The 14,743-nt window shown below is 41.5% G+C and overlaps 1 long non-coding RNA gene across 1 annotated transcript in view; it reads left to right on the forward strand.

Moving 5' to 3' along the window:
* The first annotated feature begins 837 nt into the window (after positions 1–837).
* LOC124382698 overlaps positions 838–14,743 on the forward strand; it is a 31,031-nt gene continuing 17,125 nt past the window's right edge. Inside the window, exon 1 of the long non-coding RNA XR_006925115.1 lies at positions 838–1,346. This is a non-coding gene — a long non-coding RNA (uncharacterized LOC124382698). The remainder of the gene's footprint in view (positions 1,347–14,743) is intronic.

The raw sequence follows: 14,743 nt of genomic DNA on the forward strand, positions 1-14,743 counted from the left end.
ATCCCGGGTGGTTTTTAAGTACATATTCAAAACCCCTACAAAAGATTCACTTTATAGCGTTACCGTAATTTAAACATAAACACTTTCTGTAGCTCTTAATTTTCACGGTTTTGGTGAAAATGTCCACGGTTTGGACAGAAGTACACCTTTCTATTTACACATTTGCTCTTCTATTAAGCTCCACCCATCTGGGAAGATGTTCCACTTGATTTTGGGTGAGATTCATTCAGCCACAAGGGTGGTGTTCCAATTCATCAATTCGATCAAGCTCAATAGCAGGAGGTCCTCCAGAGGTTCATGTGAGGTTTATATAATTGCATGCCTTCAAGATTGTGGGAGCAGTTTAAGGAATTTCAGTTGATTTTTATTTTTATAGCAGTTTTAACAATGGACATTGTCTCAAAGCAACTTTACACTGATAAAGTTGGTAATAAAGAATTAAGACGATTGTTCTTTATCATTGTAAGTCTGTGCCCATAGAAGAAACACAGTGGGGAAAGTCAGGTGTCCCAATATTTTTGTCCAAATAGTGTACTTCTAAATGCCTAATTAGTATTTTAATTCCTATCAAAACCTAGACTTTTCTATATATTTATTATTATTATTATTATTATTATTATTATTATACATTTTCTATTTTTTTTTTATTATAATAATATATTATTTTCCTTCATCATAAATCTACAATGGAAAACATTCAGTCCCCAAACTCCCTCCTTTGTTTATCTGTGTTATATTTTAGTCCTAAATATAAACAAAAAACTTCTAAACAGTTCATTTTTACAAATACAAGTTACTTTTTATACTCATGGACAGGATTAAGCCTTGAGCCACAGGACTACATCTCCCATCAGCCTTCACACATCACATCACTTGACCTGACCATATGTCACTCATCCCTCACACCTGTTTCTTTTTTACCACTAATTAGCATTGTAGTCTGTAGTCCTCACCATTAGTCTCACGTGGTTGCTGTCTGGTTCATGTTTGTTTGCTTTATGTATTTATCTGCACTTTATATGACACTCAGGGCTCCTATAGACTTCAAACTGGGCAGGAGGTTGGAATATATACCCAGATGGCAGCCAATTCACCATGCATGCAGTTAAACACAGGGAATCATCTTAAACCCAGAGCAAGTTTAGGTTGGAGTTTCTATTCAATCAGATTTTAGCATCACGTGTTGCAAAGGAACTGCTCAGGGATCAACACCTTTGGGATCTCAAAGCGTACAGTAATTGGCGAGCCACCCCAGGAGCTCAACGAGTCAGCAGAAATCCAAAATCTGACCTGTGTGTCAAAATCTGACACTGTTGCAGACGCTGTGGCCGTCTGTAGAATACAAGGTAAGCAGACACAGAGCACAGTTAGGTGTTGGATAAAATGAGCAAATGCTATGTACCCTTATGTTCCCACATGGTCTAGTAGCTTAATGATACCAGACATTATAACCAAGGAGGTCTGGGTTTGAGTCCTGGTGTGGAAAGGTTTTTCCAATATGGTCTAATTCAGTGCTCGAATTAAAGGGGGGGCTGGGGGTATCCGGAGCCACCATAAGGCATAAGGGACTCCGTGACAAGTAAAAAAAAAAAATAGACTAGTCCCCAAGATAATTTTTATTAAAAAAAATGTATGAATTATACATCTGGGGACTCCCCATTAAACTTGACTTAATTCAAGCACTGGTCTTATTGTGTAATTTGTTGCTGGTTAAAGTTGCTTTAACCAATCAGCTTGTGGGTTTCTGACTTTGGGTCCACTAAAGCGGCATTTTCATGTCCAAACCCTAGCCACCTGGACAAGCTTGAATATATTTGTGTGGATTTAATGGCTGACTGAGGAGAAGAAATTGATTCGGTCGCAGAAATGCTTATAAGGACATTTCAGTTCAAAAAGTTGCTAAGCTTTTTTCATTAACCATTTACACTTTTGTGGTTTTCCTTCCTGGCACAAAATGTCATTTCATGAGGTCGATGCTTCTGCTAGAGATGACGTATTTGGGCAATGCGGCTGTGGCTCCAGTGAAAAGAGATGTCTTGAATTGTGTTCTTTGGGTTTTTTTCTCACTGTATGAGATTACGTTACTGAAGGCCTTGGTGTGAAATGCACGACCTGATACTGACTTTTGTTTTAGGGAAAGAAAAAAAAAAAATCACTACTACTAATGAGTTCGCCCTTTAACCGTCTATGGCGGTGTGTATTTTCTGCTTCAAAAGCGTAACTTTCACACCTTCGGTGATGTGTTCCATCAAGTCGCTCGGCGTGGACTGTAATCGAACCTGCAGAGCTGTTTAATGTACTGCCGCTTCCTCTCAAAAACCTCCCGCTGACATTTTGGCAGGTTTCCCCTTTTCTTGCTTCTGTGTCGTCTACCGCAACTGGGCTTATTCAAGCTCGAATGAGAGGACACAGGGACTTAAATTGCTTACTTAGATGTGGTTATTGCTTTCCTGCCGGCTCCAAAAAGAAGAAAGATGACGGGAATGGATGAATAAATGCCGGTCCTACACAATCCAAACAAACTGGTGGGGCTAATAAAAGACCTAGCATAAAACAACGACAACTTCAGAATTAGCGTTTTTCTTCCTAAAGCCTGATAATCCTAATAAATATTACAGCTATTACGGCACTACATTTGTGTGTTTTTGAACAGCCAAAAGGCCCATTGTCCCTCAGGGTGGCAGATGCTGTAACGCTGAAACGCTATCATTTTGCTAATTGCTCGTTCGGGGCAGGTCGACGCTGTATCGTTCTTTTCATTTCATAGGCAATAAGAACGATTATGTAACACAGCAGTTGATCAGTGTGAAGATTCTCCCCTGATTAGATCTTAATTAATATACCAGATTTCTCATTGCGTCAGAGGTCTCACGGCAAGCAGAAAGGCTGCAACCGTGTTAAAAACGACGCGATTCGAGTTCAAGCCAAGTTTTTTCCTCGGTTTGACATCGCACAATAATTTACTTGGACTTGTCTCAGATGAACTGATCAGGACTGGCAAATGGGCATGTGCAATTACAACGGGTCATTAGGTCCGAGATGTGCTTTCATAAGCTCGAGAGTCCATTACCAGGGTTTTTCTTTGTCAATTACATTTCCAAATCCTTTCTCTCTCGCAAACAGCCCAAAAAAAGCATGCACTGTACAGACAAATGTTTGTGGACACCCGATTGTCATGCTCATATGTCCCCATTGAACATCTTCTCATTATAATAAGCTCTATCCTGTCATCTGGGAGAACTTTCCAGTGGATTTTGGGATGTGGAAATTCGAGGGCATTGCTGTGCTTTAGTGAGCAGTCATTTATGAAGGATTTGTTCATTTTGAAAGAGTCTTTAATGGGACTCAGAAGAACGAATCATCTCAAAGAGTGATTGGTTCATTTTGAGCGGATCTTCAAAGCGATTTAGAGGGATGAGCAGTCTCAGTGATCCGTTCATTTTCCACTGGATGCGCATGAGCAAAGCGTCACAATATCTCTGAAGGTTGCATACAGGAAACGGTAGTTGAGTAGTTTCCCTCTCGACACTCCTAGTCAGAGTCGTTCGTTCTTTTATCACGTGACTCCTATAGACGCAATGCAGTTATAAAATTCAGATATCAATTATTGGAAAAGGTTGTAAATGTAGAAGTGTTGGAGGATTTGCTTATCGATTAGTTTATTTCTGATCAAAGGTACAAAATGAACTAAACTCAAAGATTCATTCATTTTGATGAATGAGATTCAAAGAGCCAAGTCACTAAAATGATCCGATCTTCCCAGTACTGTCTGTCTGTCTGTCTTAACTGGTTCTATTTTCAGAACCCAGGTCTGTGTAGGATTTCCTTTCATCTGGACACCACAATGTTTTCTTCTCCACCTCTGCTTTTTTTTTTTTTTTCCTCCTTTCCTTTATCCTTTTATAACCTAGATTAGATCAGAGACCTTGAACCTGAAATGTGGCTGCGGATTGCCGCTGGCCAGGACATCCTTCAACAGGAAGCACCGAAGCATGCCTGCTTGACATTTGTAGAGGTTGATACCGGCATTATGTCGATACAACACCTTAAAAACGGCAATAAAGCAGACAGAGGAGATGAAAACACAAGCCTGTCCGTTTATCAAATGTTAGCTAAAACTATATTTTCCACCAATTATTCTTTCCCACCGCTGACATTCAATATCTGTACTTATACTGACATTGATGTCAATGATTTTTGTTGTAGGGAAAATAAAATACGAAACTACATGGCTTTTCCAACACCTCGGAGTCACTGCCAGGCAATAATGCGCAAAATGCAAATTCAGATCGAGGATAAGATGCGTATAAAATGAACTTTTAAAAGAAAACTCCCCTGATGGGACAAAAAACATTTTTGCAAACGAAATTTCTCCAGCGATTTCCCCGATTACAGGAGCGTGAAATTTATTCTGCAAATGGCTCACAGATATCTAATATATAATCAAAGTTATTTAGAAAACCAACTTTTCCAGCCAGATGTGGTTCCTCCCCAAAAGGTTATCACACAGTTGGAGGCACTCTTGTATAAGATGTCTTGTAGCATGACATTTTCCCTTCACTTAAACTAGGAGACCCAAACATGTTCTAGCATGACGATAACCGTGTACACACAGTAAGCTCCATGACGATATGTTTTTTACCTGCATTAAAGCTCTGGTATCAACCCTATTGGGATGAATGTGAATGCTGACTGCACTCCAGGCCGCCTCCTCTCTCCTACAACACCTGACTTTACTGACCCTTGTAGCTGAATAAGGACTAATCTCCAAACTCTTGTGAAACATCTTCCCAGAAAATTATCTACATTTACATCGCCTTCAAAATACTCCCCATGCACAGCAATACAGAGCTCCCCAGCTTTCCTGCCACTTCTGGAATGTGTACTGGAAGCACATTCATCGATTTGAGCTGGATATCCGTAATAGTGTCAAAACGGCGATCTTTCAGCTGGATCTTCATCGTCCACAGGAGCCAAATCTGGCGAGTAGGGTGGGTGCAGAAGCGAGACCGTATTATGCACAAGTTGCCGAACGATTTAGACATTTTCTCTCGTGGTCTTCCAGCAATGTTCTTGAGCCCTTAAAAGCGTGTTGCAGTATTGCCGTTTGTCAAACGTCTGTGTGGCAGATTTTCCCAGTTTCAGTTTTCAGTTTTATACCACCTCGTATAACAGGAAATAGGGACTTATGTCCAGGTGTAGACAAACTTTTGTCCATATTATGTGTTAATACCAATTAAAGCTATCATGTTCTCTGCTCCTTCGAAGCTGTTTATTGTTTTTCAGTAGAGACGTCTCTGGCTGAGCGATTAATTAGAGCTGGGGGACAACCCAAGTAACTTCACACGCTCACAGACGCTTGCTCACTAGTATGTTGCTCAATAGCATTTCTGGTTCTGCTATCCTCAGCGACACTAATTTCTGATTCCTACTGCAATCGTGAGCTGGCTGAGAAGAAAACAAGCTCGACCGGCCCAGCTACCGAGAGCAGCGAGCACCAGTTTCGATAAGCACACAGATTTGACCCTTATAATGATGTCTCCAGGCAATCAGATTCTATTTACAGAAGTGTGTGTGTGTGTGTGTCTGCTGCAGGCCAAACACTTCATATCCTGTATCTGCTCTTCCTTTGTAAAATATTAGGCATGTCCCGACACGTCCGAGTTCAACTCGAGTTCACGTACAGTATGCGCACAGATTTTCGCACTACCATCTGCACCAGGTTGGTTTATATCCATGTAAAATGGAGAACGGGAAAGTCGTGTGTGTGTACTGTGTACCAAAAACTCTAGAATGCTTCAGGCGAGACAGTGCGTGCACTCCATCTTCATGCTTGACCTCACTTAGGTGATCATCCATTCAGCCCCATTGCCTCCTCCTAGGAATGGAAAAATGCCAGCGAGTCCCTCAAGACATCCTAAAGCAAACCGTGAGACAGCTCCACCACCTCCACCTCCACGCTGAAAGTCAAGCTTCCACCAGCCAACCTCATTACCAGCTCAGCTTCAACACACCAGAGGCATTCATACGCAAGGCATCATATAAAAGGCTTATCACGATGCTCGCAAGCGCATTTTTCTTCCATCTGCCCACGACGGCTGCCTCAGGGATGATGGGCAACGGTGACCTGTGTGCCTGACCTCTCCTCCTGCATAATTCATCCTGCGACACGCTACACAGCAAACATTATTAACCGAGAGAAAGCCAGCGTGTGCTCAGACTGTTGCCAAGAGTGACCTCTCAATCCTACACAGTTAAAATGGAGATCTCGCATCGACACCTGCCTACGATCATTTCTTTTTTCAATGCTGATCATGTATCGATATCGTACAGAAGTCCTGAGAGGGCATGCGCTTTAGTATTTTTTTTCTTTGTAATTATATCGTGATCGCGACTTTGTTTTCTCTTGATCTTCTGCTCTTTCTACAACATGCCGCAGTTCAAATCACACGTGAGGATCACAGACTGTTCCGTATGACACACTGACAACAGCGGCGGATCGTTCTCCGGCGATCATCATGCACGAGTTGCCGAAAGGTTTCGAGCTCAATGATGGTCTTATTGATCTCTCATCGTCTTCCAGTGACGTTCTACCGCGCCTTTAAAATACATCGAACGCCCCGAATTGGGCCAAATGTTGCAGATTTGCCCACTTTCACGCAGAATTTCACGTTAGTTCTTGATGTCCGTGACGAAATCACAGACGTGGTAAGATGGTGTGTTTTGGCACACTGATTTAGGAAAATCGGCGCTCCCTGTCCCTGCGCGTGCAACCTTCTGCTGGCGTGTTACAAAACTAGTCTCGAAACTGTTTGTTACCAAGTCGTATGTAGTGGAATACGCTTTGGCACCCGAAACCTCCAGCATAAATTTATTAATTTCCTGCAGCAAATATGGATTTTCTCTGCATTTAAAGAAAGCAGGCATGTCCCAGAGGAGAACCTGTGACCAAAATGGAGGTCAGGTGGTCCTAGAGTTAAGATTCCAGATTAATATGAGAGTTGCTAATGCTGTTTGATGGTTATTAAAATTAAAGGGCAATAATGCATGTTTAAGTTGTGCATATGTATGTATGTAAGTCGTGATAACGGGGAAAAAGAGAGAAAAATAATATAATGCATGGCCTCGTAGGATTTACATAATATTGATCTTTCACTGGGATTATATATCCCTTCATATCAATCTCAATAAATATGCACAGCATTTTTTTCAGAGAACGAATCAGATCGATCCACAGTAAAAATAAATAAATAAATAAATAAAAGCATCACATTTTAATTATTATTTAAAAAAATCTAATTTATGGATCACTTCGTTCCATTTAATACATAATCCGCTACAACCTAATAAGTGTTATTAATTAAATGCTGTGATTGAGGTTTCGGTACATGCCCAGGTGAGATATTGGCCCGTTTGTATTTCATCTCATAATCATCAATCTTCAACGCCTCTCTCTTTTTATTTTTTCTGATGCTATTCGGCGTCCTACAGAGAGCCATTTACAGCTTATAGCCCCGAGGGTGCAGGCAGTCGCGTCAGCGCCACACACAATTCAGACCTCAATTATCTTCGGATCCATCTTTGCCGCTGACGTCTTTATGTGAAGAGTGAAGAAATGAACGCAGGGAGGGAGAGGTGGGGGATACGCCGGCGAGTGCGGATCGCTAAGGGTTTACCTGCAACCTTTTTCCATTCTACACTATATTTCCAAAAGTATTTTGTCACCTGGTCATGATTGATGATGATTTTTGAGCATCACATTCCACATTTAGTCACAAGTTTGCTCTTAAAATTTCCTTCACTTTTCTGGGTAGATGTTCCACTAGATTTTGGAGTGAGCTTCTAGATATTTGTGTTCAGCCACAAGAGTGTTATGAAAGGCAGGTACTGATGTAGGTGAGGAGGCCTGGGGGCCGTTCAGCGTTCACGTTCGTTCCAAAGGTGTTTAGTAGGGATGAGATCAGAGCTCTATAGCAGCAAGATCTTCCTCTCCAAAGCATGTAAACCAGATCTTGCTTTGTGCAGGAGCTTGCTTTGTGCACAGGGGCATCGCCATGCTGGAACAGGTTTGAGTTTCCAATTGAGTGCCTTCAGCTTTGGAAAAGTACCACATATAGCAGGAAAGGTCAGGTGACCCAATACTTTTGGAAATATAGTGTATGTAAAAGCTACAGTTTTCATTGGAATTATCTCGTCATCTCAACTGAGCAGGTGAGGGTTAAGGGCCTTGTTTAAGGGCCCAGCAGTGGCAGATTGGTGGTGAGATTGAAACTCACAAAGTCCAACATCATACCGACTGAGCTACGACATCCCGCAGTTTCATTCAATGTCTTTTGTTTAATAGATCTGCTACATGGTGTAGGTTGGTAATGGGGTGTGACGTTAGATGATTCTAAAGCTGAACTGAGACAATGCACAAAGTCAGATCCTTGAACTTTACATAGTTTGGAGTGGAAGATCTATTGAACAACTTTGTGAAGAAATGGAATGGCACTCTTGAAGGTTTGAGGCAGTCTGGTGAATCTGATGTCATCTGATGTTTTACTAGTGTTGTGATTTTATCTCTCTGACATTTTAGACCTAGATATGTCAGAAAAAGCCTGATATCTTGGCAAACAGGACTTATTTCCTGCTAGGCTGCAAAGCAGGATTATTTCCCACCAATGACTGAGCTTTGAGGCTGTTTGTAGGTGTCCTGTGGCGTAATCTGTCAGCCAACATCAAACTGAAGGCCCTGTGTGTGTGTGTGTGTGTGTGTGTGTGTGTGTGTGTGTGTGTGTGTGTGTGTGTGTGTGTGTGTGTGTGTGAGGGGGTTATAAACGGGAAAGGCATGGGTGTTAATGTGGCATGGAAGTCATCTGGAAAAATGAGATGCTACTGTGGAAATTATTGCCATGGGGCAAATCCATTTTATGAAAGTAATTTCATTCACACTTCCGAATGGCCACAGTTGATTTTACATTCATTCATATTCATCCACACTTGTGATTCGTAGCTTCTTGAAACGTTTAATATCGTGTTTAGGTCCACGTGGCTGGTGCTACACAAGGAAGAGGTTCAGGAACCTTGAGGAACACACAAAGTAAGAATGTAAGATGTAAGAAAGTAAAGAATGAAAGAAGGTGCTTGATGGAAAGGAAGGAATGTTCAATAAAGTATTTGATGGAAGGAATGATGAAAGAAAGAATAGTACTTAATGGAATGAAAAAATGTGTTTGGTGAAAGGAAGGGTGGTTGGACTGAAGGAACATGCTTGATAAGAAATAAAGGGAATGGATGCTGAATGGAAAGAAGCAGTGAAGGAAAAATGATGATGGGGGAAAAAAAAGGAAAGAAGTTGTTTGATGGGATAAGTTTTTGAATAAAGGTAGAAAGGTATTTGATTAAAGGATGGAAAGATGGTTGGACTGAAGGAAGGTGCCTGAAGGAAAGAAGGAAGTAAGGTGTTTAATGGAAAGAAGAAGGAAGGTCTTGATGAAAGAAAGGAAGGAAGAAATATTAGTATTTAATGAAAAGCTGGTTGAAAAGAAAGAATCCATGAATGAAGTAAGGTATTTGGTGTCAATCAAAGATGGATAGATAGAAGGAAGGAGAGATGGAAAGATGTGAGGAGGGTGTTTCATAGAAAAAAGCATTGAAGAAGGAAGGAAGGAAATCAAATCCAGTACATTCATTACATTCTTTAGAAAAAAAGCCAACGTCCATCCATTTACATGACTAAGGATGTGTCTCAACCCTTTCCTAAAGAATCTGCTGGGAGTAAATATTTAATTACTTCTCATCTCGCTTTCCAAACACGCAATGCTTCCAGCCTTCGGAGCTCCTGCAGGTGAACACTTATTTCCCATGAGTCTGATGTCACTATCCTGTTTATCAACACACTATGTGTAAAATATTGCTTTTCCTCTCAAAAACATTGGAGGAACATCACGGGTTGCCATTTGCTTCACTCTAGATAAGGGCTTCTGCCAAATACCATAAATGTAAATTTAAACTACAGTTGGAGACCCAAACTTGCATGACAATGTCCTCGTGCACACAGCCAGATTTATGAAGATCTGGGTTGGAGTGGAAGATCTCCTTCTATAGAGCTTCAACCCTAATAATCACCTTTGGGATGATTAAAACACTGACTGCACCACAGGACTCTTCCCCATCACCTGCTTAAGTACCTTTACGAACATCATTGTGGTGAGATAAAATTGAACAAATCTCCATATAATCTAGTGGAACATCTTCCCAGAAAACTGGAACTCAATATAACAGAGATGCACAAAAAGCACCAACCTTCTACTCAGGTGTTCATACCATTTTGAGTTGACGCTTGGTTTTCTTTAACGTTCTGTCTTTTCTGTTTCAACCAATTCTTCAAGTTGTGAATCGAAAGAGTGTCTTCGTTCCTCATTCTCAACTCTCCTTGCAAATCAGATCACTCACTGCTGGGAGGTGCTGGTTATGTAAGCTTCAGATCAATACTTGCACAACCCTGATGAAGCCTCATGGCGGTCTTTTAGTGTGGAGGAAAAAAAAAACCTAGCGAAACACTCGAGTTGAAAGCTTGAGAAAGCTAAACGAATCTGGCAAGCCGTAGCATCCCCTGCGGCTAATGCGGCACCCACGCGGGGCGAGCGCAGCTGCATGGCTGCCATTGTCGAGCGAGTAGCGCTGGCCGTTCCTGGAGGTCGCTCAACACGCCCTTCCCGCCGATCCTGCTCGTGAATCTGCTGGGTTTTTAAAAACAAACGTACAAATGATCGCTCAGGGATGAGAGCATTCTTTTAAGAATCCAGCTGTGAGGAGACTTAGCTTTGGAGTGGCCGAAATGGAAAGCAGATGTGAGGGTCAGGATTCAGGATCGATAAATTCAGGGGCATTTTCTGTGGATGAAGGACCCATAGTTTGGTAAAGTGACGTTCTTGTTAGAAAAAAAATGCCACAAAACCCTCGATTACAGTGTGAACACATGGGGAACGTTAGCATCTTCTCGATAGTATTAGAGCTCATTTGAACTATTTTTAGATACTGAAATGTGAAGACTAGATGCACAAAAGTATTGGGAGATACTTTTCCAGCAACACAATTGTGCACAAAGCCAGCTACATGAAGATATACTTTCCCTGGGTTGGAGTAAAAGATCTCCTGCTATGGAGCTCAAACCCTTATCTACAACCTGACTTCACTGACCCCCTTGTGGCCGATTGTGGCACAAATCTCCACAAAATCTAGTGGAACATCTTTCCAGAAGAGTGGAGCTCAATAGAACAGGAAATAAAGGTGGAATTTAAAGCTCAAAACCCACATACAAACTGGTGAGTTGTCCATGATCTTTGGTCCAGGTCGTGTATATTTAAGGAACGTTTATTAGACTTTTAGAGAAATCGGACGGTGGAGGCAATCCTTTGTTCATTCACGTGGTTTTAAATAGATCTCACTTATAATCATTCTATTTCATTCTCCATATGACCAGCCATGACTTGCAATCGAAGCGCTTGTGAAAACATTAGTTTGTTTGGTTTTTCCTTTGAATGTTCAGGTGCTTCTTTTTGGTTGGAGAGTATCTTTTTTGTTTGGGTTTTGTTTCCACCACATTCTCGCGTGAACTTCCCTATTCATCCCTTTTCAGCCTAATGAATGGCGAGATATCGCTTTGAAAGCCAACCATTCACCGATGTAGATCCCGATCCCATCCCAAACGACAAAAGCCCGTTTTCCTTGCAACTCCGAAAACATCCCATCATTCATTCAGGAGGGTTTAGAAGAAATAAAAAGGAATTAAAGACTGTGTATAGTCACATATAGGAAAAACCCAGTGCTTGTGATTGATTGGTGATTTTGTGGAAAATGAAGGCTGTGCGAGAGCCAGGATGTGGGCATTTGATTATTTTGGCTGGCACTGGAATCACCCAGCTGGTACTAGTTATGCCTCACAGCTAGGTGGCGTTACATCTGATGCCAATCTCACACACAGTATTTTACAACTGGGACATGGAGACCAGCTGATGCTGTTTAATTAAGCCGCAATTAATGAACTCTTGATGTACACACACGTTTTTTTGTTCTATAATCTTACTGGGTCACAGTGTTTCCTCCTCTCACAATATAACTCATGATGAATACATTATACACACACAAGTTTGTGGGCATAAGATTTTCGATGTGCTTTTCAAACATCCCATTCCACCTTCAGTCCCAATTTTTCCAGCTATAACCTCCACTCTTCTGCAAAGACGTTCTACTAGATTTTGGAGTGAGCTTGTGAAAATTTGTGAGATTTCATTCAACCACAAGGGTGTAAGATGGAGGGGGAGGTGAGGAGGCCTGGGGTGCAGTCAGTGTTAACGGTCATCATGTCAGGTCAGAGATCTAGAGCAGGAGATCATCCACTACAACCCATATCTTCATGCTGGAACAGGTTTGTGTCCTGTAGTTCAAATGAAGGGAAAATTTCATGCTACAACATCTAAAAATGTCCTCTACAACTCTGTGCCTTCAATTTTTTGGAGAGGATCAACATATGGCTAGAAAGATCACGTGTTCATGAGACCGAGCCTCATCTCTTGTTTCCTTTCACAGCAAATGTCCATTTATCATTCTCCATAACACAAGTTCCTTGTGCCTTATCTCCAACGCCGGCATGCCATCTGATAAGACCTGCCGAATTGGTTGTTTGAAATGGAAACTGGTTTTCCAGCTCTTCTCGAAACTTTCTTTAGCCTCCTAACACAGTTCCACCGGGAGAGATATTTTCCAACTTCTGAACCGAGGGTCAGCTCCAGATCGCCAGCTTTCAGATCAGGAATGTTTGGTAAAGAGGTTTGTCAGGTTTTTCGCCTACCGAGTATTAAATAAACTGACACGCTCTTCCTATAGGGATCGCTCTCCATGCGGTACATGACTACAAACATTCCTCTGGATAAAATGCTGTCAACACCTCCAACCAGCTGGTGATGGAGTGATGTGGACACCGGAGATCGTTGACAGTTTGTAAAACCTTCAACTCGACCTGATCTTTTTTCCGTGCTATAGCCTTTATATTTATTTACTGTACATATGTTTATAATATATCTGCAAGAATATATTAAAAGGGAAAGTTTATAGGACTGTGGTGAGACCTGAGATGATGTATGGATTAGAGACAGTGGCATTGAGTAAAAGACAGGAGGTGGAGCTGGAGGTAGCAGAGCTGAAGATGTTGAGGTTTTCGTTGGGAGTGACGACGATGGACAAAGTTAGAAATGAGTTTATTAGTGGAACAGTGCATATAGGACATTTTGGAGACAAGGTGAGGGAGGTGAGATTGAGATGGTTTGGACATGTGCAGAGGAGGATCATGGGGTATATCAGTAGGAGAATGCTGAGGATGGAGCCACCAGGAAGGAGGAAAAAAGGAAGATCAAGGAGGAGGTTTATGGATGTGGTGAAGAAAGACATGCAGGTAGTGGGTTTGAAAGAGGCAGATGTAGAGGACAGAGGGGTATGGAGACGGATGATCGCTGTGGCGCCCCCTAATGGGAGAAGCAGAAAGATGTTTATAATAGATTTATCGATTTATGAATACAAGTACATGCATCAGCAATACCACATTGTTTTTGTAAAACCAGAAGAAAATTGTCATAAGATGCTCTAAAGCCAGTAGCCTCGATTTGAGTTGCTCTATTAAGGATCCGCCTAAAGCACAGGCTCAAGTACGCTTAAATACTCCTCGTCTTTCCAACTGGAACTCGTACTCGCACATTTGTTCTCGTTTTCACTCCTCCGCCGTGTAATCGGGATTAATTACTGGCTGCTTCCCTCGAGAGCCTGCAAAGTGCCGCCATAAAAGGGTCAGCAATCTATTTTACATTTACATACGCTTACAAACACTCCCTCGTTTTACACTCGTCATTAGGAACATCTTGGCTTCCTCCTCATAGGCGCAAGTAAATGTTCTCCTTCTTTAGTTTTCTGCCTCAGGATAGTCGTGGACGAATTGTCTTTAATTGGAGTCCAACAAGGTCTCGGGTTTCATTTACTGCATTTGCGAGATGCCCTTCTCGCATTTTGTACAACGGAGCAGTCGAGGGTAAGGGATCTTGCTGAAGTGCCCAGCGGGATTTGAACTCATGACCTTCTAGTCAGAAATCCAATGCCTTAAGTCATGTGCATAAAATGTCAGTGAACATTGAAATGTCTGAGCTACAGCTGTGCAATGCAATAATAATATACAAGACCCTGGATAGAGGAAAGATGAGGAAGGAATCATTTATAATGTATAAAATGTATATGTATGCATAGGGTGAATGCCAATTTAGGAAACCTGAAATATTTGCATTTTGTGCATCCGGACCTGGATGCAGATTTTCTATTATCATATAAGCAAGAAGATGAAGTGACTTTCCTTCAAATAATCGAATGAAGGCACATAATAGTCTAAATTTTTGGGTCCTCTGTGTCTCCTATACCTGAAAAAGTCATGCGTCTCAATACGTTTGTCCATAATAGTATATCTGGAAGAAGTTGTCAGGTTGAAATTGCTTATTTTTAATTGGGTAAACGAGCAAAAAATCACCACAAGCACACTCCATCAATTAGAAAAATGGTGGCACATGAAAAGTCACAGGAGTGTTTTTATTCTTGCTAATTTTCTCTTAGAAGAATTTTGTTAAGATCATTAAAATCTTTTTATTATTTTGGCCATTTTGGCCATAGGTCATTCGGTGCCACCCAGCTGAGGATTAGTTCCCTTTTGAGCTCAATGATTCTT

Source organism: Silurus meridionalis, chromosome 3, assembly GCF_014805685.1.
Source record: "Silurus meridionalis isolate SWU-2019-XX chromosome 3, ASM1480568v1, whole genome shotgun sequence".
Lineage (NCBI taxonomy): Eukaryota > Metazoa > Chordata > Actinopteri > Siluriformes > Siluridae > Silurus > Silurus meridionalis.